The sequence below is a fragment of the Tachypleus tridentatus genome, chromosome 2, assembly GCF_004210375.1.
Source record: "Tachypleus tridentatus isolate NWPU-2018 chromosome 2, ASM421037v1, whole genome shotgun sequence".
Lineage (NCBI taxonomy): Eukaryota > Metazoa > Arthropoda > Merostomata > Xiphosura > Limulidae > Tachypleus > Tachypleus tridentatus.
The window spans coordinates 68600200-68624724 of NC_134826.1; the positions used below are offsets into that span (position 1 = coordinate 68600200).

General features: G+C 33.6%; 1 protein-coding gene across 5 annotated transcripts in view; it reads left to right on the top strand.

Annotated features, from left to right (window-relative positions):
* LOC143244126 (synaptotagmin-7-like) overlaps positions 1-24525 on the top strand; it is a 138597-nt gene that overhangs the window by 87109 nt on the left and 26963 nt on the right. Inside the window, exon 3 of one of the 5 annotated variants that reach the window (XM_076488255.1) lies at positions 17297-17457. The exons of the other annotated variants lie outside the window; for them this stretch is intronic. The gene's annotated coding sequence lies outside the window, so the exon portion shown is untranslated. The remainder of the gene's footprint in view (positions 1-17296; positions 17458-24525) is intronic. 5 annotated transcript variants of the gene reach the window in all.

The following is a 24525-nucleotide window of genomic DNA, read 5'->3' on the forward strand; positions in this document are numbered from 1 at the left end:
CTGTAGTGATTACATGTTTACTTTACCTGACGTTTCACACTGTAGTGATTACATGTTTACTTTACCTGATGATTCACACTGTAGTGATTACATGTTTACTTTACCTGATGATTCACACTGTAGTGATTACATGTTTACTTTATCTGACGTTTCACACTGTAGTGATTACGTGTTTACTTTATCTGACGTTTCACACTGTAGTGATTACATGTTTACTTTACCTGATGATTCACACTGTAGTGATTACATGTTTACTTTATCTGACGTTTCACACTGTAGTGATTACATGTTTACTTTACCCGATGATTCACACTGTAGTGATTACATGTTTACTTTACCTGATGATTCACACTGTTGTGATTACATGTTTACTTTACCTGATGATTCACACTGTAGTGATTACATGTTTACTTTACCTGGTGATTCACACTGTAGTGATTACATGTTTACTTTACCTGGTGATTCACACTGTAGTGATTACATGTTTACTTTACCCGATGATTCACACTGTAGTGATTACATGTTTACTTTACCTGATGATTCACACTGTAGTGATTACATGTTTACTTTACCTGATGATTCACACTGTAGTGATTACATGTTTTTTTTACCTGATGATTCACACTGTAGTGATTACATGTTTACTTTACCTGATGATTCACACTGTAGTGATTACATGTTTACTTTACCTGATGATTCACACTGTAGTAATTACATGTTTACTTTATCTGACGTTTCACACTGTAGTGATTACATGTTTACTTTACCTGAAGATTCACACTGTAGTGATTACATGTTTACTTTACCTGATGATTCACACTGTAGTGATTACATGTTTACTTTACCTGATGATTCACACTGTAGTGATTACATGTTTACTTTACCTGATGATTCACACTGTAGTGATTACATGTTTACTTTACCTGATGATTCACACTGTAGTGATTACATGTTTACTTTACCTGATGATTCACACTGTAGTAATTACATGTTTACTTTATCTGACGTTTCACACTGTAGTGATTACATGTTTACTTTACCTGAAGATTCACACTGTAGTGATTACATGTTTACTTTACCTGATGATTCACACTGTAGTGATTACATGTTTACTTTACCTGATGATTCACACTGTAGTGATTACATGTTTACTTTACCTGACGTTTCACACTGTAGTGATTACATGTTTACTTTACCTGATGATTCACACTGTAGTGATTACATGTTTACTTTACCTGATGATTCACACTGTAGTGATTACATGTTTACTTTATCTGACGTTTCACACTGTAGTGATTACGTGTTTACTTTATCTGACGTTTCACACTGTAGTGATTACGTGTTTACTTTACCTGATGATTCACACTGTAGTGATTACATGTTTACTTTACCTGATGATTCACACTGTAGTGATTACATGTTTACTTTACCTGATGATTCACATTGTAGTGATTACATGTTTACTTTACCTGATGATTCACACTGCAGTGATTACATGTTTACTTTACCTGACGTTTCACACTGTAGTGATTACATGTTTACTTTACCTGACGATTCACACTGTAGTGATTACATGTTTACTTTACCTGATGATTCACACTGTAGTGATTACATGTTTACTTCACTTGATGATTCACACTGTAGTGATTACATGTTTACTTCACCTGATGATTCACACTGTAGTGATTACATGTTTACTTTACCTGATGATTCACACTGCAGTGATTACATGTTTACTTTACCTGATGATTCACACTGTAGTGATTACATGTTTACTTTACCTGATGATTCACACTGTAGTGATTACATGTTTACTTTACCTGATGATTCACACTGTAGTGATTACATGTTTACTTCACTTGATGATTCACACTGTAGTGATTACATGTTTACTTCACCTGATGATTCACACTGTAGTGATTACATGTTTACTTTACCTGATGATTCACACTGTAGTGATTACATGTTTACTTTATCTGACGTTTCACACTGTAGTGATTACATGTTTACTTTATCTGACGTTTCACACTGTAGTGATTACATGTTTACTTTATCTGACGTTTCACACTGTAGTGATTACATGTTTACTTTATCTGACGTTTCACACTGTATTGATTACATGTTTACTTTATCTGACGTTTCACACTGTAGTGATTACATGTTCACTTTATCTGACGTTTCACACTGTAGTGATTACATGTTCGCTTTATCTGACGTTTCACACTGTAGTGATTACATGTTTACTTTATCTGACGATTCACACTGTAGTGATTACATGTTTACTTTACCTGATGATTCACACTGTAGTGATTACATGTTTACTTTACCTGGTGATTTACACTGTAGTGATTACATGTTTACTTTACCTGATGATTCACACTGTAGAGATTACATGTTTACTTTACCTGGTGATTCACACTGTAGTGATTACATGTTTACTTTATCTGACGTTTCACACTGTAGTGATTACATGTTTACTTTATCTGACGTTTCACACTGTAGTGATTACATGTTTACTTTACCTGATGATTCACACTGTAGTGATTACATGTTTACTTTACCTGATGATTCACACTGTAGTGATTACTTGTTTACTTTACCTGATGATTCACACTGTAGTGATTACATGTTTACTTTATCTGACGTTTCACACTGTAGTGATTACATGTTTACTTTACCTGACGTTTCACACTGTAGTGATTACATGTTTACTTTACCTGATGATTCACACTGTAGTGATTACATGTTTACTTTATCTGATGATTCACACTGTAGTGATTACATGTTTACTTTACCTGGTGATTCACACTGTAGTGATTACATGTTTACTTTATCTGACGTTTCACACTGTAGTGATTACATGTTTACTTTACCTGATGATTCACACTGTAGTGATTACATGTTTACTTTACCTGATGATTCACACTGTAGTGATTACATGTTTACTTTATTTGATGATTCACACTGTAGTGATTACATGTTTACTTTATCTGACGTTTCACACTGTAGTGATTACATGTTTACTTTATCTGACGTTTCACACTGTAGTGATTACATGTTTACTTTATCTGACGTTTCACACTGTAGTGATTACATGTTTACTTTATCTGACGTTTCACACTGTAGTGATTACATGTTCACTTTATCTGACGTTTCACACTGTAGTGATTACATGTTCACTTTATCTGACGTTTGACACTGTAGTGATTACATGTTTACTTTACCTGACGTTTCACACTGTAGTGATTACATGTTTACTTTACCTGATGATTCACACTGTAGTGATTACATGTTTACTTTACCTGATGATTCACACTGTAGTGATTACATGTTTACTTTACCCGATGATTCACACTGTAGTGATTACATGTTTACTTTACCTGGTGATTCACACTGTAGTGATTACATTTTTACTTTATCTGACGTTTCACACTGTAGTGATTACATGTTTACTTTACCTGATGATTCACACTGTAGTGATTACATGTTTACTTTACCTGATGATTCACACTGTAATGATTACATGTTTACTTTATCTGACGTTTCACACTGTAGTGATTACATGTTTACTTTACCTGATGATTCAACTGTAGTGATTACATGTTTACTTTACCTGATGATTCACACTGTAGTGATTACATGTTTACTTTACCTGGTGATTCACACTGTTGTGATTACATGTTTACTTTACCTGATGATTCACACTGTAGTGTTTACATGTTTACTTTACCTGATGATTCACACTGTAGTGATTACATGTTTACTTTACCTGATGATTCACACTGTAGTGATTACATGTTTACTTTACCTGATGATTCACACTGTAGTGATTACATGTTTACTTTACCTGATGATTCACACTGTAGTGATTACATGTTTACTTTACCTGGTGATTCACACTGTAGTGATTACATGTTTACTTTACCTGATGATTCACACTGTAGTGATTACATGTTTACTTTATCTGATGATTCACACTGTAGTGATTACATGTTTACTTTATCTGACGTTTCACACTGTAGTGATTACGTGTTTACTTTACCTGATGATTCACACTGTAGTGATTACATGTTTACTTTACCTGATGATTCACACTGTAGTGATTACATGTTTACTTTACCTGATGATTCACACTGTAGTGATTACATGTTTACTTTACCTGGTGATTCACACTGTATTGATTACATGTTTACTTTATCTGACGTTTCACACTGTAGTGATTACATGTTTACTTTACCTGACGTTTCACACTGTAGTGATTACATGTTTACTCTACCTGATGATTCACACTGTAGTGATTACATGTTTACTTTATCTGACGTTTCACACTGTAGTGATTACATGTTTACTTTACCTGATGATTCACACTGTAGTGATTACATGTTTACTTTACCTGATGATTCACACTGTAGTGATTACATGTTTACTCTATCTGACAATACAAGAGTCTGTTTATACTTCACTGGCTTATGATATGACCACCAAGAAAGTTGACTATATGTTTCGATGTTACAACGTTATCTTCACGAGTGACTTGCAAGACGTAATCGTGTCTTATTTATACTATTTTAAAAATAGGTCATGTGACCTGTGTACAGGTTTACAGATCCGCGTGAACTTTTTTCTAAAGAAGGTCGCTACACATGTTCAAATACATCTCTGTTTAATAACACTGACCATGCAGAAGAGAACGAAACGTGTCGAGTCAACGTTCTAGTAGTTAAAGACTGGCCTTAATTACATTGGTCATAGTTTGTTTGTTTCTCATTAAATTTCGCGCAGAGCTACACAAGGGCTCTCCGCGCTAGCTATCCTAATCTAGTACTGTAAGGCTAGAGGGAAGGCACCTAGTCATCATCACCCACCACCAACTCTTGGGCAACTCTTTAACTAATGAATACTCAGAGGTCCGGCATGGCAAGGTGGTTAAGGCGCTCGACTCGTAATCTGAGGGTCTCGGGCTCGAATCCCCGTGGCACCAAACATAAATATCCTTTCAGCCGTGGGGGCGTTATTATATTAAGGCCAATCCCACTGTTCGTTGGTAAAAACAGTAGCCCAAGAGTTGGCGGTGGGCAGTGATGACTAGCTGCCTTCCCTCAAGTCTTACACTGCTAATTTAGGACGGCAGGCGGAATAGACGGAATATGTGGAGGGACATTGTTTTATTAGTAGTTAGGGGATCTCGCCACTACATTAGTATCTGTGGAACCACACAGTTGTAATGGTGTTTATTGAACCACACAGTTCGTGATGACGAGAAAAACCCACTTGTGAATCTGACGATGACCGAAGAAGGTCGAAACGTTGTTCGCTCCTCTACATAGAGTTATTTTTCTATTCGTACCAGCCGTTTTTACATATATATTGAACCACACAGCTGTATTAGTGTCTGTGGGACCTCACAGTTATGTTTTTATATGTGGAGTCACACAGTTACATTTGTGTCTCTGGAGAGCAAATAAAAAAATCAAGAATTTTTTTTATTCTATTCAAACTGAATTATGAAACTCATTAACACTCATTTTGTTTAACAATTTTCAAACGTAATGGTTCAACAGACAGTTTTTAATTATTCTAAACAGTTTTCATTGAAAACCAGTAAAACGAGAAAACAAAGTTTTTATATAACTTAATTATGCCGTTTTAGGGCATTCAAACAACTAAAAATAATTATATGCTGTAACATATAATATAATTATTTATATATAATGAATTTAGAGGAAGGAAATTGTTATTGAATTTTGTTACAATATGGAACGAAAAAGTGTTTTTTATTAATATTCACTATTTTTCTACAGCAGTTTTGAATTATAATAATAATAATAATAAAGGACATGAACAACACCGAGGAAGACAATGTTGGCAAGATGCCAAATCGAAATTATGTATTATTAAAGTGACACGTCCGAAACTTAATGTTGTACGTCAATTTCAAATACGTACTACCTTTTTATTAATTAATTAACACTGTTTGTTGGCGTCGTACGATAATGGTTAACTGTACGGTTACACATAACTATAATATTAACCTCCTGCTGTGGGGGTTCTGTTCCATAAATTCAAAAATAAAAGCAGGTTTTCAGAGTAAGACTGTAAAACAGACGAAAACCTTGATATGTTTGTTTTTTTTAAAGTGACTTGAAGTCTCTTCTGGTGAAAGCATGAATGTTTTTAAATCGATATCATCCCGATAAAACTTTTGTTCTCTTTCTATCGATTGATTGATCGATCAACTGGTTTATAAGTCGAATAAACTTTCTGCTCTTTGTTACAGGATTAAATTTCCAGTTTTATGTTCCTTTGTAGATGAAACTTCCTCGTTTAAAGAAACTTTGTGTATAATGTTCTGATGTAAAGATAACGTGAAACATTGATCGTGAACATTTTACAGTATCAAATGGAAAGATGGATGAGAAATGTATTCCTTTTCAATAAACCTAAAACCTCACAGTTCGAAACATAATGTCTGGAGTAAACTTAGAGGCGGCCCGGCATGGCCAAACGCGTTAAGGCGTGCGACTCGTAATTTGAGGGTCGCGAGTTCGCATCCCCGTCGCGCCAAACATGCTCGCCCTTTCAGCCGTGGGAGCGTTATAATGTTACGGTCAATCCCACTATTCGTTGGTAAAAGAGTAGCCCAAGAGTTGGCGGTGGGTGGTGATGACTAGCTGCCTTCCCTCTAGTCTTACACTGCTAAATTAGGGATGGCTAGCACAGATAGCCCTCGAGTAGCTTTGTGCGAAATTCAAAAACAAAACAAAGTAAACCTAGAATCCCACGGTTGAAAACATGGTGTATGGAGTAAACCTAGAATCCCTCAGTTGAAAACATAGTACCTGAAGTAAACCTAGAATCCCTCAGCTGAAAACATAGTGTTTGAAGTAAACTTGGAATCCCTCAGTTGAAAACACTGAAACCTAAATATTTAACTTAATAACCATGAACGATTCTAACCTCCACTAGCTGTAACAGTTTTAGACCTATGTTATCCTTATATTTCATCAAATTTCGGCGTTTAAACCGCAGCTTTTACTTAGATCTTATAGAATAAAATATAGATCAGTCCTGAAAATGCGACGATACACAGCGTCTCGTGTTGCAAAACGTAAGAGAGGATTGGTTTATTGTTATCTTTATACTTATGTTCAAAGTGTGTTCATTGTTATCATTTACACGCGAGGAATATGTCCACACTATTTTTGAGGTTTCATTGTTGAGTAACTAATAAAAAAGTATTTGACAACTCTGTTTTCAAGTGTTATCTTGGTGGTCGACAAAACGTGTTCTTGGTCTAGAATTTAAGAAGAATTTGTGCATAATGTTTGGAAAAAAAGTGGAACACCCGGGTTGTTTTGAACTTCACGCAAAGCTACAGGAGGGCTATCTGTGCTGGCATGGGTGATCATGTTTGATGTGACGGGGAAACGAACCCGCGACGCTCGGATTACGAGTCAAGTGCCTTAACCACCTGGCCATGCCAGGCTGGTACTGATAGAAAGTCGAACTATAAGAAAAAAATGGATGTTATGGCGCTTTTGTTTTGTATTTCGGATCTGGAGAAATCGTGGTTGATATACCAAACGAAAGATTAACTTGTACATTTTTGTAAAAAAAGAAAAAAGTATATTCGCAAATTCAGCCTCTAAACACTGACGTAAAATCACTAAATGGCCAATAGTTTTAGAAATTTAATTTTATTTAAACTTCCGTATTGAAACACGAGTCGTTACGAAACTCAAGACATATTTCATGAAATTATACATGTTGTTTGTCACCTTTTATTGAAACTCGCTAATTCTTTTCGAAACGCTTTTCTCTGAAGAGCATGTTCGACTTTTACAAAGTGATTGACAATTCTCAGCTATTGTAACTCTCGTTACCAACGATTCTTTCCTCAATTATTCGAAGAAAACAAAATTCTAAGTTCCATTACACGGCAATCACGTTTATTACACGAGAAACTGAATAATTATCCTACAAAATTAGCTCTTCTAGAATTTATATTCGTTAATCTATTTTATCTGTTTGTTTGGTTGCTAAATTATTGGTAGAGTATATTTAATGTCGGACACGTATGTTCTTTACAAAGAAAAATAACACAAGAGAAGTTTCATAATTCTAAATGGTAACGTCAAAAAGATCTTTGTAATGAATATTTTAATGTTAGACATATAGTTTATGACAAACGTGGCAATATCAGAAAGGTATTTGCAATAAACATTTTAATGTCAGGGAGATTTTTATAATTCTTTATAATAAATTTCATAATATCACAAATATTTTTCGTAATTCTAATTGTGTTACTTGTAGAAATAGTTGTTTTATAATAGATATTCTTGGTATTGTGATTCTTGTAGTCATCTCTAATACTTTGATAGTCTACAATTTTATTAGTTGTTGTTTTATAATAGATATTCTTGGTATTGTGATTCTTGTAGTCATCTCTAATACTTTGATAGTCTACACTTTTATTAGTTGTTGTTTTATAATAGATATTCTTGGTATTGTGATTCTTGTAGTCATCTCTAATACTTTGATAGTCTACAATTTTATTAGTTGTTGTTTTATAATAGATATTCTTGGTATTGTGATTCTTGTAGTCATCTCTAATACTTTGATGGTCTACAATTTTATTAGTTGTTGTTTTATAATAGATATTCTTGGTATTGTGATTCTTGTAGTAATCTCTAATACTTTGATAGTCTACAATTTTATGAGTTGTTGTTTTATAATAGATATTCTTGGTATTGTGATTCTTGTAGTCATCTCTAATACTTTGATAGTCTACAATTTTATGAGTTGTTGTTTTATAATAGATATTCTTGGTATTGTGATTCTTGTAGTTATCTCTAATACTTTGATAGTCTACAATTTATTAGTTGTTGTTTTATAATGGATATTCTTGGGGGCCTGGCATGGCTTAGCACGTTAAGGCGTGCGCTTCGTAATCTGAGGGGCGCGGGTTCGCGCCCGAGTCGCGCCAAACATGCTCTCCCTCCCAGCCGTGGGGGCGTTATAATATGACGGTCAATCCCACTTTTCGTTTGTAAAAGAGTAGCCCAACAGTCGGCGGTGGATGGTGATGACTAACTGCCTTCACTCTTGTCTTACACTGCAAAATTAGGGACGGCTAGCACAGATAGCCCTCGAGTAGCTTTGTGCGAAATTCCAAAACAAACAAAGGTATTCTTGGTATTGTGATTCTTGTAGTTATTTCTAATACTTTGATTGTTTACAATTTTAGTAGTTGTTGTTTTTTAATTTCTGCATTTATTAATACACTATGGAACTCGGACACGCCTCTAAATGAAAACTTTTGAGAACATCACACCTTTACACCACCCAAGCAGTGGTTTTAATTTAAACCTTATTCATAACACTTTCTACTATACAGCCACTCATATATTACTACTCCATATGTTTAAACAATCTATAAAATTACAAACATGATAATAATTTATACTTTTCAAAACTAATTGCTTCCCATTCAATGGTGAAATAAAAACTGTTTACCGTTACGTATTTACAATGCGCTAAATTATAACGTGACTCACGGAAATAATTCAATGTCTTTCCAAGAGTGTACTTCTAAGTATTCTAAAATTAAATATTCTGATGGACTTTCCACGGACTTATCCATTTGGTATTTTATAGAAACGTTCCATTACTGTGATTAGTAATTGCATACACATTGTATGAAATGATATTCTCGTTGTTAGTTTCCAATACCAAATTAAAAGTTAATCGTATATATTTCACTAAAACGAATCAATACATTTGTATCTAGAAGACAAAATGTGAAACTTTTCCTCTCAGCAAAATTAAACCGAACAACAACATTAGCTCTAGCGCAATATTTACGTTCTATTTCAGAAATGAGCGCCCCCTATATAGCACAAAGCGTGAATTTGGTAGAAATTAATGCCAGTAGATATTTATATAAACTTGTTTTCTTTATTCGAACAATTACCGTTCATGTTGTGAACCTTCAAATCCTCCCAGTTGTCTGGAAATGTCAAATAAATTCAATACTTTTTCAAAACTTTACCGTTACAACAACTATTCCAAAGATGAGGAAAGACGTGGCTGTCTACAGCTACATAATTATTCGAATTTATTTATTTATTCATTCTTTATTTATAACTGTCACTAAAGATATTCAACAGTCTACACAGTATTTACCGTGAGAACTGATATCTTCTCTGAAGAAAACTTTGTACACTTCTATGTTTCCAACGTATATATCTGTTTCTGTTGTACATCTCCGTGTTTCTGTTGTACATTTCTATGTTTTTGTTGTATATGTCTATGTTTCTGTTGTACACCTCTATGTTTTTGTTGTATATATCTATGTTTCTGTTGTACACCTCTATGGTTTTGTTGTATATATCTATGTTTCTGTTGTACACCTCTATGGTTTTGTTGTATATATCTATGTTTCTGTTGTACACCTCTATGTTTTTGTTGTATATATCTATGTTTCTGTTGTACACCTCTATGGTTTTGTTGTATATATCTATGTTTCTGTTGTACACCTCTATGGTTTTGTTGTATATATCTATGTTTCTGTTGTACACCTCTATGTTTTTGTTGTATATATCTATGTTTCTGTTGTACACCTCTTTGTTTCTTTTATACTCTGTCTATGTTGTTTTTCTTCATATATCTGGGTTATTTCTGTGTTTGTTATGTGCTATATCATATATTTATACACAACTTTGAGCACTTTCTAAAAAAGATCTAAATGTGCTGTGTTTGCACGTTTTATTTACATACACTGCTGGCCAAAATCTTAAGGCAAATGAACATAAAGAAAAAATATGCATTTTGCGTTGTTAGACTCAACCACTTATTTGAGTAGAGCTCCGAAAGATGAAAATAAGAAAAGGAAAAATAAAAATTAAAAAAAACCTTTTTCGCATTTAATAGGGAAAATGTGAACACTATGAAATTAGCCTAAATAGCAGCTGGTCAAAAATTTAAGATCATACCAAAATCCTCCTGCTCAATGCTGGCGAAATTTTCTTGGGCCGGCCACATGAAATTCTCGTTCCGTATACCTCACGATCTTTTAAGAAATTTTCAACAGTAGTTTTACTACGCCCAATTTCACCAGCGATGGCACGTTGAGAGAGACCTTGCTTTTGCAGCTCGATAATTCTGCCACGTTCAAACTCTGTCAACTTTTTAGCCTTTGCTATGTTTTTACCCAATGTAACACAGGAGATGTCAGTGGGAGATGTTGACAACGCTAATGTTTGAACACAAATGACTAAATTTCGTTACGTGTTTACTGATTAACGCTTGGTTTCAGTATGGTCTTAAACTTTTGACCAGCTGGTACTCTGGCTAATTTCATAGTGTTCACATTTTCCCTATTAAATGCGATAAAAGTTTTTATTTTTCCTTTTTTTATTTTCATCTTTCGAAGCTCTACTCAAATAAGTGGTTGAGTCTAACAACGCAAAATACATATTTTTTCTTTATGTTCATTTGCCTTAAGATTTTGGCCAGCAGTGTATTTCCAGATCTAGTGTAACTCGAGAACTAAAAAAAACAAACAAAAAAACTGTCAATATTGTGTATAAACCGATGTAATCCAGAATGAAATTCCCTTGAACCTGACTGTAAGTGATGTTAGTACTACGTATAGAGTTCAGAAAACATTTGACTCATCCCTCCCCTGGTGTTCCTCAGAGGGCTTGCGTTGAACTATGTAAAAACATCTCGAAGTAAACCGTAAATGAGATATTATATTTTACCATAATTCTTTTTACACTGAACGTAATATAAAAAAAAATTATAATAATACAAAGTACTTTAAACCAGTCGATCATATTTAGAAGTATTTCAGACTTATCCATTACCCTGGAAAGTAACATGGCGTATGAGTAGAAAGTGGGGCAAATTAATAGACTCAGGAGAGCTTCAGTTGTCGGTTGCTGTTTCGGAGAAAACCGTACGCTTAAATGATTTTAATGAAAGTTCATTATTGTTCACTGACCAAGGAAAATTCTATTAAAAGTGTGGTGATACGAGATACATAAGCAATAAATAAACCACACCAAATAAGACGGTTTGATTTATGACGTAAAATGAAATATAATTAGTTTTTTTATTAGTTCCACTGTGAGATGCACTCGGTTTTATGTCGCAGCCATTAAGTTTCACAGCATTCCGTTTAAATTCGTTCTAGTTCAGAAAAGTAGCAAGTTCTTAAAAATATTCTTAAGGCATTCTGTATTGGTTTAGCGACAGTCTAAACATTGTTAAGTCTCTCTCTATTGGTCTAGCGACAGTACAAACATCGCACGAGCTGAATAGATTAATAAACAATACCTATCTTTCATGACATTAAATAAAGAATATTTAATTACACTTTGAATTAATTTTACACATGTCAGCCGGTACGTAAAATAAACAGCAATTGTATACCAGCAGGTATAATAACCTTATGGTTATCCTGGTTGAGTATACACACGTTTATCTCCAGTTTTTACTCTAAAGGTTAAACACAATAAAACAAAATTCAAGTGTTTAACCTACTTCTCCCCTAAATTTCATAAAACCAAATGTTGTTATTGTTATATTAGCGCAAATTTACACGAGGGGCGGATACTTGTACTCTATGCTCCGCAAGGATCCAACCCTAGATCTTAGTTTTGTAAACTCGTAATTTTACTGCTAATCTACTGGAGGTCTTTTAACAACCACAGTATTTGGAAGGAACCAAATAAAATTTAAGTCCAGTATTTTCACCTTTTTGTTTTGGTTACGTGTTTGATTTTTGAGCTGTTTCTCGTGAATCTCATATCGTGACGTAATATACAAAAATCAATTGTTTGAAACAGACACCTCTACACTAGGCTTCTTTAGTTACGAACTTCACGAAAATTATTCCATCTTATTATCACGTACGTATTTTTATGTGTTTTTTATAACCTTATTCAACGTGTTTCATCATACCTTCGTATTTTAAATGGTTTTATGAACAACGTTTCTTCACGCGATCGATAGGTGGAGTAATTCCTGTCCCATAACTATTATTTAAAAGTCGAAGTTTATAGAACGAATGTTAGAGAAACCTTATAAGCCTAATTCTTTTTTTCTTTTTCTAAACTTACCTAAGGCTACAGATTTTTTTTAAACGTACATTTCTCTGAACTGGTCTATCACGAATTTCAAATCATAAGTATGTGTAAAAATGTACCGAGATCATGCACCTTAGTCTCTGTTCCATTCATGTTGAATCGTAATGAGCCTTAGTTAAAATGTTTATAGTTCACGTGTTTCTGGCATAATAAAAGAAAAAGTTGTGGATAGCGAAAAGTTTCGCACCGAGAGAAGGATCGAAAGGCCTACAATTCTAGGGAAACATTATAATCTGTAGTTATTTTAAAACTAACCGTGTGAGGTCTCTCTGATTTCACAACCACATTTTAGAGAATAGTAACATGCTGTATATAATGGTTAAAGAAATGCGGAATTTAGTACTTAAAGGTACATAGATTTTTCAGTATAGTAACAATGGAGTGAAAGGGTTTGAACTTGCTCAGATCTGATGTTATGTCATTACAAAGAGAACGAAATGATCACATATTGAAAGATGTTAGTTTAAAAATGTCTTGTTATTTCGTCGTTATAAAATAACAGGAGAATAAATTAAATGCTACACTAATTGTAAAGTTTATTATTATATATATATGTACTCATATATGTGTCTATATATCTATAGATATATAAGTTTGTTAAAACAAGCCGAAACAAAAATAAATTAAACAAAAAACGCTGCACTAATTGAAAATATCACAGGATATAATGAGTGGTTATAAAATGTAACCTGGGTTTTGAAGGTGACGATACACTGTCTATCAGTCTTAACCTTCATCCACCAGTCTCGCATAAGAAATAAAATAATAGCAATAGATATAGAAATAGAAATAGGATAACGCGATGTGGGTGCTTATAATACAGGCGATATTACAGCTGTATATAGGCAAAAACGGCTCGTTTGGGTTGAGAAAAATTTTTATGCAGAGGCCAGAACAACGTTTCGACCTTCTTCGGTTATCGTCAGGTTCACAAAGAAAGAAAGAGGTAACTGACCAGAAGCTGACCACATGTTTGGAAGGGGTTGTGTAACTGAGTGTCGGAATGTAGAGGGCGGTGTTAGATGTTTGGATATATATATAATTTTATTATATTAATATAGGTATAAAGGCGTTCCTTTATATTGGTTTATTTTGGGTTTAAGTTGTTGTACAAGTAAGGCTTCTTTAATTTTGCGTTTGTTTGTTTGTTTGTTTCTTTATTTAGTATGTAAAAACTACACTGACAAACACCACACCAACATTATTTATAAAATACAATGTGATAACTGCCACGACTTCTATATTGGAGAAACAAGTAGAAAAATGGAAACCAGATTCAAAGAACATAAAAAGTCACCTTCACACGTTTACGAACACTGCAAGTCAAATAAACACAACATAACCATAGAAAACACTCAATTACTAAATAAAGAAACAAACATAAACAAACGCAAAATTAAAAAAGCCTTACTTATACAACAAACTCAAGCCCAAAATAAACCAATACAAAGGAACACCTTTATACCTATATTAAAAATAATATAATAAATAATAATAATTAATTACGTCAAGAAACCCACTTGACGTAAAAATGTATCTGAAGATAACCTAAGAAGGTCGAAACGTTGTTCTTTACTTTATTTTAACAAACGTTTTAATACCCATACCATGCTGAAGGAACGTTACACAAAAGCCTGTAGTACTTTCATTTCAGACAAACTTCATTTTGTCTATGTGACGTTCCAGAATTGTGTCATTCATTTTCAATGACCATGATCTCCATTGTCTAGTGTTTCTGCTCTTCATGTATTTTTGTTAAATCTATTGTTATTATAGTAACTTAGAGGGTTATAGGGTTTCTATTTCATTATATTATATACGCAAGTAAATCATCTGTTTGTATGCTTGTTAAGCCTATTATTAAAATATATCATTAAACTACATACTAATTTTTTGTTTGTTTGTTTGTTTATATATGTAAAAACGGCTAGTTTGGGTGAAAAAATTTTACGTAGAGGAGCAAACAATGTTTCGACCTTCTTTGGTCATCGTCAGCAAGCAGATAAATGAAAACTAGATTGAAAGAACACAAACATACACTTTCACACGTTTTCGAACACTACAAGTCAAATAAACACAACATAACCATAGAAAACACCCAAATACTAAATAAAGAAACAAACATAAACAAACACAAAATTAAAGAAACCTTACTATACAACAACTTAAACCCAAAATAAACCAATATAAAGGAACGCCTTTATACCTATATTAAATATAATAAAATTATATACAGTATACCCTCACCTATTCGCGGTTCCCCATTCGCGGCCCCGCATATTCGGGGTTAGGCTCTTAACCCTATCGCATCGTATGCCGGTATACCAGGCTAGCGTCATAACGTCATAAAACATGCTCGGTAAACCGGGTTTTTTGTAGGTCATAGACAGCGCTTTTCGAGGGTATGTCTGTATTTACTCTCTCAAGCAGTTTTATCGATTGACGTCTTTATCGAACAATTATTACTGAATTGTACTGAAACTGTATTTATCTGTCTAAGTTTGCCTTTAAATTTGTTCCACTTTTGTCAATTCCGGTCAGTTACGTTACTCAGTATGGGTTTCTTTACTTTGTTGCAATACAAAATTAAAATATGAACCTGACGATAACTTTAGAAAGTGTCTGGGAAGTAGGTCGAAACGTTGTTCGCTCTTCTACATAAAATATTTTCTCAACCCAAACGAGCCGTTACCTCTTTCTTTCTTTGTTTTGACCATATGTTCGCTCTTCTCATAAAAATGGCATATATATTTCTCTACAAGTGGGTTTTCTCGACATCACTGATATTACAGCTATGTCACGCAGAAAAACCCACAATACAGACGATATTACATCTACTTTTAGCAGGAAAGCGTATATTACAGACGATATTATAATTACGTCTAGACTATTTACATTACTCAGGAACATATTTTTAGGGTAAAGGTCTTACCTCACCATCAGGCACAACGACTGTGTAATCACCTATAGCATTCTTGAGCAGTGGGTAGTAAAAGCTATTCTATTTACCAGTAACAGGTCAATCTCTTTTAAAATAAATTTATTTACAAAGCCATATGACTTCACAGCACGAAGAGATAAACCAAAGGTAGTTGCACTGTACTTCTACGGAACCACGCTAGAGGTCTCTGCTTGTTCCTCTTATTTTTCGTTTTCTCCAGAAGTCAGAAACACCTGCTGTAATTGTGTTGTTGATCTTGTTTGATATCAATCAGATAATCGACTCTACTCAATCTTCGACAGATTCTCTTGTCAGATGATCTCTTTACATACCCAACACATCCGCATTTTACTTTTCTATTGCTCTTTTTGCTAGGTGAAACAAAAACAGTGCCCTCTGTAATGATTTTTAACACTAAATATTACAGTGAATCGTTAGTTTAGTCGAAAATGGACAGTTTTCGCTAGCTTTAAAGAAAGGATTTGGTGCTTGTGTGAAATTTATCATTCAGTTTATAGTCGGACGCCTTAAAAGTAATTCGTTTTCATGAAATATTTATTTATTTATTGTTTATAACGATATATAAAAGCTTATTTTATTATTCAAACCTTCAACATACTTTATTAACATGTTACTTATAAACAACACATGCATATTTACTAACTTAAAATTCAAAAAAAGTCGAAGATGTTTGTGCAGGTTTAATTAATTTTCGACTATTTTTTGCTTCTTTGTTTACTTACAATGACCCATTGTGCACGCATGAACTAAAAGACTAAGTCAGTGACCCGTAGGGTTCAGAAAAATCCGTCCCTGATTTTGAACTGAGGACCAGATTATGGTCCAGATATAAGAAAGCTAGTTGGTTGTATGGTTAACGGAATAGTGTGTGTGTGACGCATGTTTGGTGGAACAACGGCTCAAACCCGAGGAACTTGAAGTCCAACGAGTTGGTCACTGTTAACGAGATTACCTCAGCTCCTCTTTCAACATAATTTAATCCCATATTAATTTGGGTTCAGTCCAGGCAAATTGTTAGAGACAATAATAATGACCATAAATATGACCAACAAAGTGTAACAAAGATTCAGGATTTTATCAAAGCTTAATCTAAGACTACTGCAAATTAAAAGTAAAGACCTAGTTTACTATGTTGGATTCAGTTTTATCATGAATGAAACGTGTCATTCTCATAAACTAGACGTAGTCAAGAGTTAAGGCGACCGGACTGTAAATGCGAGGGTTCATGGTTTCTGCCCTGTTTCCGCTGCACATATTGGAGACGTGGATAGATTTAAGGAATAACAGTGAAATGCAACTAAAAGAAACAATGTAGCTCTACAACAGTATATCTAAAAACTTGTGAGTATAAAATATATGTATCTAAAAATCATGTAATCTATAATACAATATGTATAAAATAACACGATTCTTCGTGCGTTTGTTACGGAAATGACTTGTATTTGCGTATTTGGATATTAAGATGCGTGCGTGCTATTATGACAAATTAGCAGAGACCTGTATGACATATATGCTAAGATTAGTATCTCTATAGCAACAGTACTTCTTTAACTACAGGATTTCTGGAATAACACAAAATACTTTTAAACACAAACACCGAAATCTTGTCGTACTATAATTCTACTATCAGCACGCCTTATAAGCAAGCGCTGTAAGAGTTTTAGCCCAAAAAACAACAAAAACAGTGCAAGCGCCTGCCAGTGCTAAATATCTCGAAAGCAGAACAAACACGACACTACTACTGCTATGTAAATGAAGGTATAACAAAAAAGGTGGATAAGTATTTTATTTATTAACTATTTAGTACAATAACATTAAAAGCCTGAAGTTTTTTTTAAAAAACGGTCTGACTTTAGGTCCTAGCGTAGCATTATAAATGTATTTATGGATAGGTATAATTTAATCCTAACCAAACTAATATGAAAAACGTAAACGGTAGTACAGTGTTAATTTATCTCTTTATCGAACTTAGGCCTAAAATTAATTGAGGTTTTATAAAGCATGGCCTAAATATCAGTGGACATACACATTTCGGTATCAGCAGTTATACTTTATTTGTATTATTCAATTACTCTTTTATTTAAAGAAATACTGTTGTAATGAAAATATCACTTAACAACAAAGGTTTTGTGGGTTTTTGCTAGTATCTACATGATAATTTAAACTATACGACAACATATTTAAATAATCATGTAAACTATAAGACAACGTATTTAAATAATCATGGAAACTTCATTATCTTGACCAGTTATTTATATGTACATCATCATTTTAACTTATTCGCTATAGTTTCGTTATTACATTCATCATCATTTTAACTTATTCGCTATAGTTTCGTTATTACATTCATCATCATATATTATCCTATAATACTTCTTACTCGATCATATTACACCATTATTCTCTTCATTTATAAACGTTAGGGAGGAATTATACTCATGAATCAATCCACAAGTAGAGAGAGAGAACTAGCTGTCTCATGTATGTTTCCATACACTGAATAATTCTATCTCGTTTTAATTCCGTGATCTATGAAACGTCAAACACGTCAGAGCTTATTATAGCCCCAGAAGTTTAATATTTACAAGACAACAAAGATTTCTTACATTTTTGCTTATTAACAAACATTAAATAAAAATTATCACAAGGCACAGATCGTTTTCACGGAGATTTATTCACAGTATGAAAGCTACTGATGTTGAAATTAAAATATGACTTCGATAAGCATTTCAAACGCCATTGTGAATCAGACTTAAGAACACAAAATTAAACAGTAGAGTACCAACCCTCTCCACATTTGAGTATAAAGAAAGTCGAGGGTTCGTAGAAAAAGACATTAAGAAATCATTTTCTACTTCTTTTTTGCTCGATTTTGTTTGGAAGAAATTTAATTTTGAAGGGACCATTTGATCTTTTCCTTCTAAAATTCAATCGCGGATTTTGTCTAATTGAAAGAACATGAAATTTATCAAAACCACCTACGTTTTCAAACTTGTAGACTGCCTCATCAATTATTTGATTAAAATATCCAAGTGACAGTACGTTAACCCTATTTTTGTTCTGTGATCATGTAAACAGCCAACTAACTCTTTTAATCTAACCCTAACATCGCATGCCTTATATTAACCTTTTTTAAAGTTTTTTTTCATTCACTTAACAGATATGGCGATTTTGTGTCTGGATTTATTATTTAATTTTGATTTATTACGAATGTTTTTTTATTTAGAAAATAATACTCAACACTTCTTAAGATAATAAGCATTTTTTCTTCATGTTTGTTTCTTTAGAAACGATTTCCACAGTTCCAATAACAATTTTGAAGTTTTTCGCTCTTGTTCATACACTGATATCAAATTATATGTTTATTGTGTTTCTACACACAGAGCTGCACATTTTGCTTTCTGCGCTGTAACCATTGCAGGATCGAACCCCTAGTTGTAAGCGTTATAAGTCATGAAGTTTATCCCTTTAGACAGCAGAGAGTTTATTATTGAGTTCTACATCAAATAAACAGTAAAGATTGCACGACTCTGGAACCACTTGGTTTGTTTCATATTTATTTTTAAAACTTATGTTTTTATATTCAAATCAATACTGTTGTTGTAAAAGGGATTCCATTGTTAAACACAGAAAGAAAACGGACTCAGTTCCCAATAGGATTAATTTTATCTTAATACATCTCAAACAGTACAAAGTTTCTTAATCAATATTGTGAACCAGTACGTTTACGGACTCACAACGCTAAAATTCCTATTTCAACAACCCCCACCCCCCTTCGATGGACATAACTCTGAAACTACAAACCGACTATAATTAATAATGTGGCAGCATCTATAGGGTTACAATGAAACTTGATTTATTTACAACAACTGTTGGGTGGCACTTGTAATTATTTTAAGTAGGATTTTATTATTCTTGATAACGAGAAACCCACTTGAAATGAAAACACATCTACACAGACTGAAAACACCAACAAAACAACGGAAAACAACCACCGTAAAGGAGATAACTTCAACAACAATTCCACCGACAACCAGCAACCTATCTTTCCAGGTAGAACTGAAAATATCTATTTCCGCGAAACACCTTAAAACAGTATCTTAATCAACCTTTTCAAAGAATTTCCACATAAAACTATCAACATAATTTCACAGAAAAGAAAACTAAAAAAACACAACCTCACACAAGAAGATGTTAATTCTATAAACAACTTAAAACAAGACAACAATATTAAAATTCTAGAAGCATATAAAGGCAATACTATAGTTATAATTAAAACAAATGAATTCATTCAAAAAATGAACAGCATCTTATCAGATACAAACAAACTTAAACTAGTAAACACATATTCCACCAAAAACACATAAAAATCAATCAAACAAAATACTGCTACAAATGAAAAAACACACCAAGAAAATCTCAGAAAACCTTTATTCTTATCTACGAAAGAGCAACTCATGCACACAACAACTATATGGCACCTTCAAACCTCACAAACCAGATTGTCCACTACGAGTCATAATGTCGACCTATGAATCATTTAACTACAACCTCGGTAATTATATAACATGAGCATTTTCTAAATATGTAACATCAGCCGGTTTCTTTTTTAGAGACTCTTATAACTTTAAATATATTCTTATAAATTAAATCATAAAGTCTTAATGGTCAGTTTTGATGTAATCTCCCTCTTCACAGAAGTCGCACCCAATGACACCTGTAAGATAGCTTTAGAACTTTATATCCAAAATCCCAACCCATTGATACACATCCTCAGCAACCAAGTAGCAACCCTTATAGAATTCATTACCATCAAAACTGACTTTATGTTAATGACCAAACCTACTTACGAATAAATGCCCTAAGTATGGGGAATCCCGAGTCACCAGTTCTAGCCAACATTGTTATGACACATTGAATCTCAAGCGATCAATTCAGCCTTACACCCACCACCATATTGGAACACATATGTTTATGATACAATTGCTGGATTCACATGTACAGAACACACACTTATTTTTTTCAATCACTTTAACTCGATACACCCGTACATTAAGTTCACCTGTGAACAGGAAAAAACTAACCAAATAACATTTCTTAACCTCAAAATCACTAGAACGATACACAGTTCAAAACAGAAAGCCACAGAAAAATCACCCATAATGGATTATACATTCTCTGGGACTCAGCACATGAAACAAAACAAAAACTCAACCTATTAAGAAACCAAATAAACATAACCACAAAATTATGTTCACCAGATAAAATTAATGATGAAATCAACAAAATAAAACAACACTTTATCAAAATCAACAAATTTCCTCAAAAAACCGCGAAAAAATATTATAACGCACACACCCAGACCAACAACAATAAATCCCAAGATACAACAAATAACAAAACCTTATACTGCTACATACCATATGTTCTTGACATCAACGAAAAATAACCAACATTTGGAAAAAAACTTATAACAAAACACAACATTCCAGTAAACACCAAATGTATTCAAAAAACACCTTCACACGTTTTTGAACACTGCAAATCAAATAAACACAAGATAACCATAGAAAACACTCAGATAATAAGCAGGAAAACAAATATAAACAAACGCAAAATCAAAGAAGCTTTAATTAAACAGTAACTAAAACCAAAATTAAACCAATATAAAGGAACACCTTCATCCTTATACTAATTAATAACCTAACATCCACCTGCAACGCCCCCTACAATCCGGTATCCGTTTATACTCTCGTTCCTAAGACGTGTCCGGGTGTTAATACCCACACCAGATACATTTGGGTTTTATACTTGTATTTTTGTGCACCAAGTGTGGTAAACCTGATTCACTTTTATTACTCATCAGGATCTTTACCAGCCTACCATCAACTTCAAATTATTTTAGGCACGATTAAATTAATTTAATATATGAGACCTTTGGCGCTTTAAAATACATCAGTGGAAAGGGTTTGGCCTCCTGAGTCCAAAACTGTAATTAGATATCAAATCGGTCAAGAGATGACGGAGATATGATATAAAAGTTTGAACTTGAAAAACTCGAAACCTTTCTTTGCGTCGCTATGCCGCGACTGGAGATTTAAATTGTTCTAACTTTAACATAAATACTTTAAAAAGACAGTTTGGTCTGAAAGACATATAAGAAAGGTCATTAAACTTCGTGTGTTAATTATTTCTCCTTTCTAATAAGCAGTTCAGTTTATTGTACATTTTTAGCCGCGGCATAGTGGCTGATAAAATGGCTCGGAATTTTTCAATTACAAACTTATAGGTCATACTTCCTTCACCTCTTGATCAGTTTGAGACCTAATCACACTTTGAACTCAGGATGTCAAACCATTTCACTACGCTAAAGGTATCATAGATTACTTTACTCTAATTCTGTCTAAAAAAATTCGAAATTCCGCAGCTATTGAGGATTTCCTTTAGTTTATGTTTGTTGCTGACGCTTGTTATTTGCGCTCTTTTCAAATATGAAAAGACTGATAGAGTAAAAGGCTAGTTGTATAATCCACACTAGGATAAGTTTGTTTCATCTTTGAGTGGATTATTTCCTAATCCTTTTTAAAAGTAACATAGTTTTAGCTCTAGATCTGTTAACTAAACATTCATCGTTATATCATCTTCCTTTACATATTACTTTGTTTCTAGTGTCGTCATAAGTAAACCTACGAATATTTTGTTGTTCGTGATATAAGATGAAAGAGACTGTGTTGCGTTTCTAGTTATCATAAGTAAACCTACAAATGTTGTGTAATTCATGATATAAGAAGAAAGGGATAGTGTTGCGTTTCTAGTTATCATAAGTAAACCTGCAAATGGTGTGTTGTTTATGATATAGAAAGAAAGAGATAGTGTTGTGTTTGTAGTGTCATAAGTAAAGTAAATTGTGTTGTTCTACAAATGTGTTGTGTTTAGTGTCATCGTCATAAATATAAGAAGTTCATGGTATAAGAAGAAAGAGATAGTGTTGTGTTTGTAGTGTCATCGTAAGTAAACCTGCAAGTGATTTTTTATTTAAAATGGTAGAAGTAAGATATATATAGTGCCATGTTTGTATCTTTTCTGGGTGTGGCACACTTTAAAATTTTTCTGAACATTCACGAGTGCACTTGCCGTCCTTCTTGTGAGAAAAGTGTACTCTATCTTTTTATATTGTTTCCTGAAGGTTCGTAATGTAGTTTTTCTTAACGTTACCAGAGAAGACAACTCGTGTTTGTTTTTGTTCTGGAATGTGAGAGTGCCAAGACAAATATTTTCCAAGTATTAATTGATATGAAATTAGACAGCACGAGCCCAATGAGCTTATTTCTTACTGGGTTATTTTAAATACCCTATCAGTTTGTTTGTTTGGGAATTTCGCACAAAGCTACTCGAGGGCTATCTGTGCTAGCCGTCCCTAATTTAGCAGTGTAAGACTAGAGGGAAGGCAGCTAGTCATCACCACCCACCGCCAACTCTTGGGCTACTCTTTTACCAACGAATAGTGGGATTGACCGTCACATTATACACCCCCACGGCTGGGAGGGCGAGCATGTTTAGCACGATGCGGGCGCGAACCCGCGACCCTCGAATTACGAGTCGCACGCCTTACGCGCTAGGCCATGCCGGGCCTACCCTATCAGACAACTCTTCTTTAAACATAATAATAGCAAGAAAAATATATCTTACAAAATTAATAACTACAAGTGAATTCTAAGACATTTATGAGAATTAACATGTCACACGAACGTCAGGGTTGACTTTAATATTACATAATAAAAACATCTGTTGTACTTCCGATATTGACATATTCAAACTATTCCTGAGCTGTCTTCTTTTGACGTTTGAACTGGAGATTCTGATTGGTTTATTCCCTTCAACTTAGAGAAATATAATTAATTTTATTGTAACAGTTCTACTGAATATTTTTTTTCAAATTATCAAGCTTAATAAATCTCTAAAATGGTATGAATATTTTTGCAATTCTTTCGGTAATATTTTCTCGAACAAAGTTTAAATAATGAAGTCAAATAAGTGATCATGTTAATGTGCTTCACACTTACGGTTTGTTATGTTCTTTGTTATATAGTGAAACCATGTTGGGTTATCTGCTGTGTCTACTGTAGAGAATCAAACCCTGTATTTTAGTGTTGTAAATCCATGATTTATCACTGTCCCACCAGAGGACCAGTAACGACCAAAGACTAATATCGAATACCTTGATCGAAGAGTAACATTTATTCTTTATATAAGTTCTTAACACAAACATTAATGTGTAAGGACTACCTCCTCTAGCCTTCCTTAATTTTGAGGTGATGAACTAAAGGATAGGAAGCTAATGAACAATACCCGCCGCCAACTCTTGGGCTACTCTTTTACCAACAAAACGTGGAAATGACTGTCACCTTA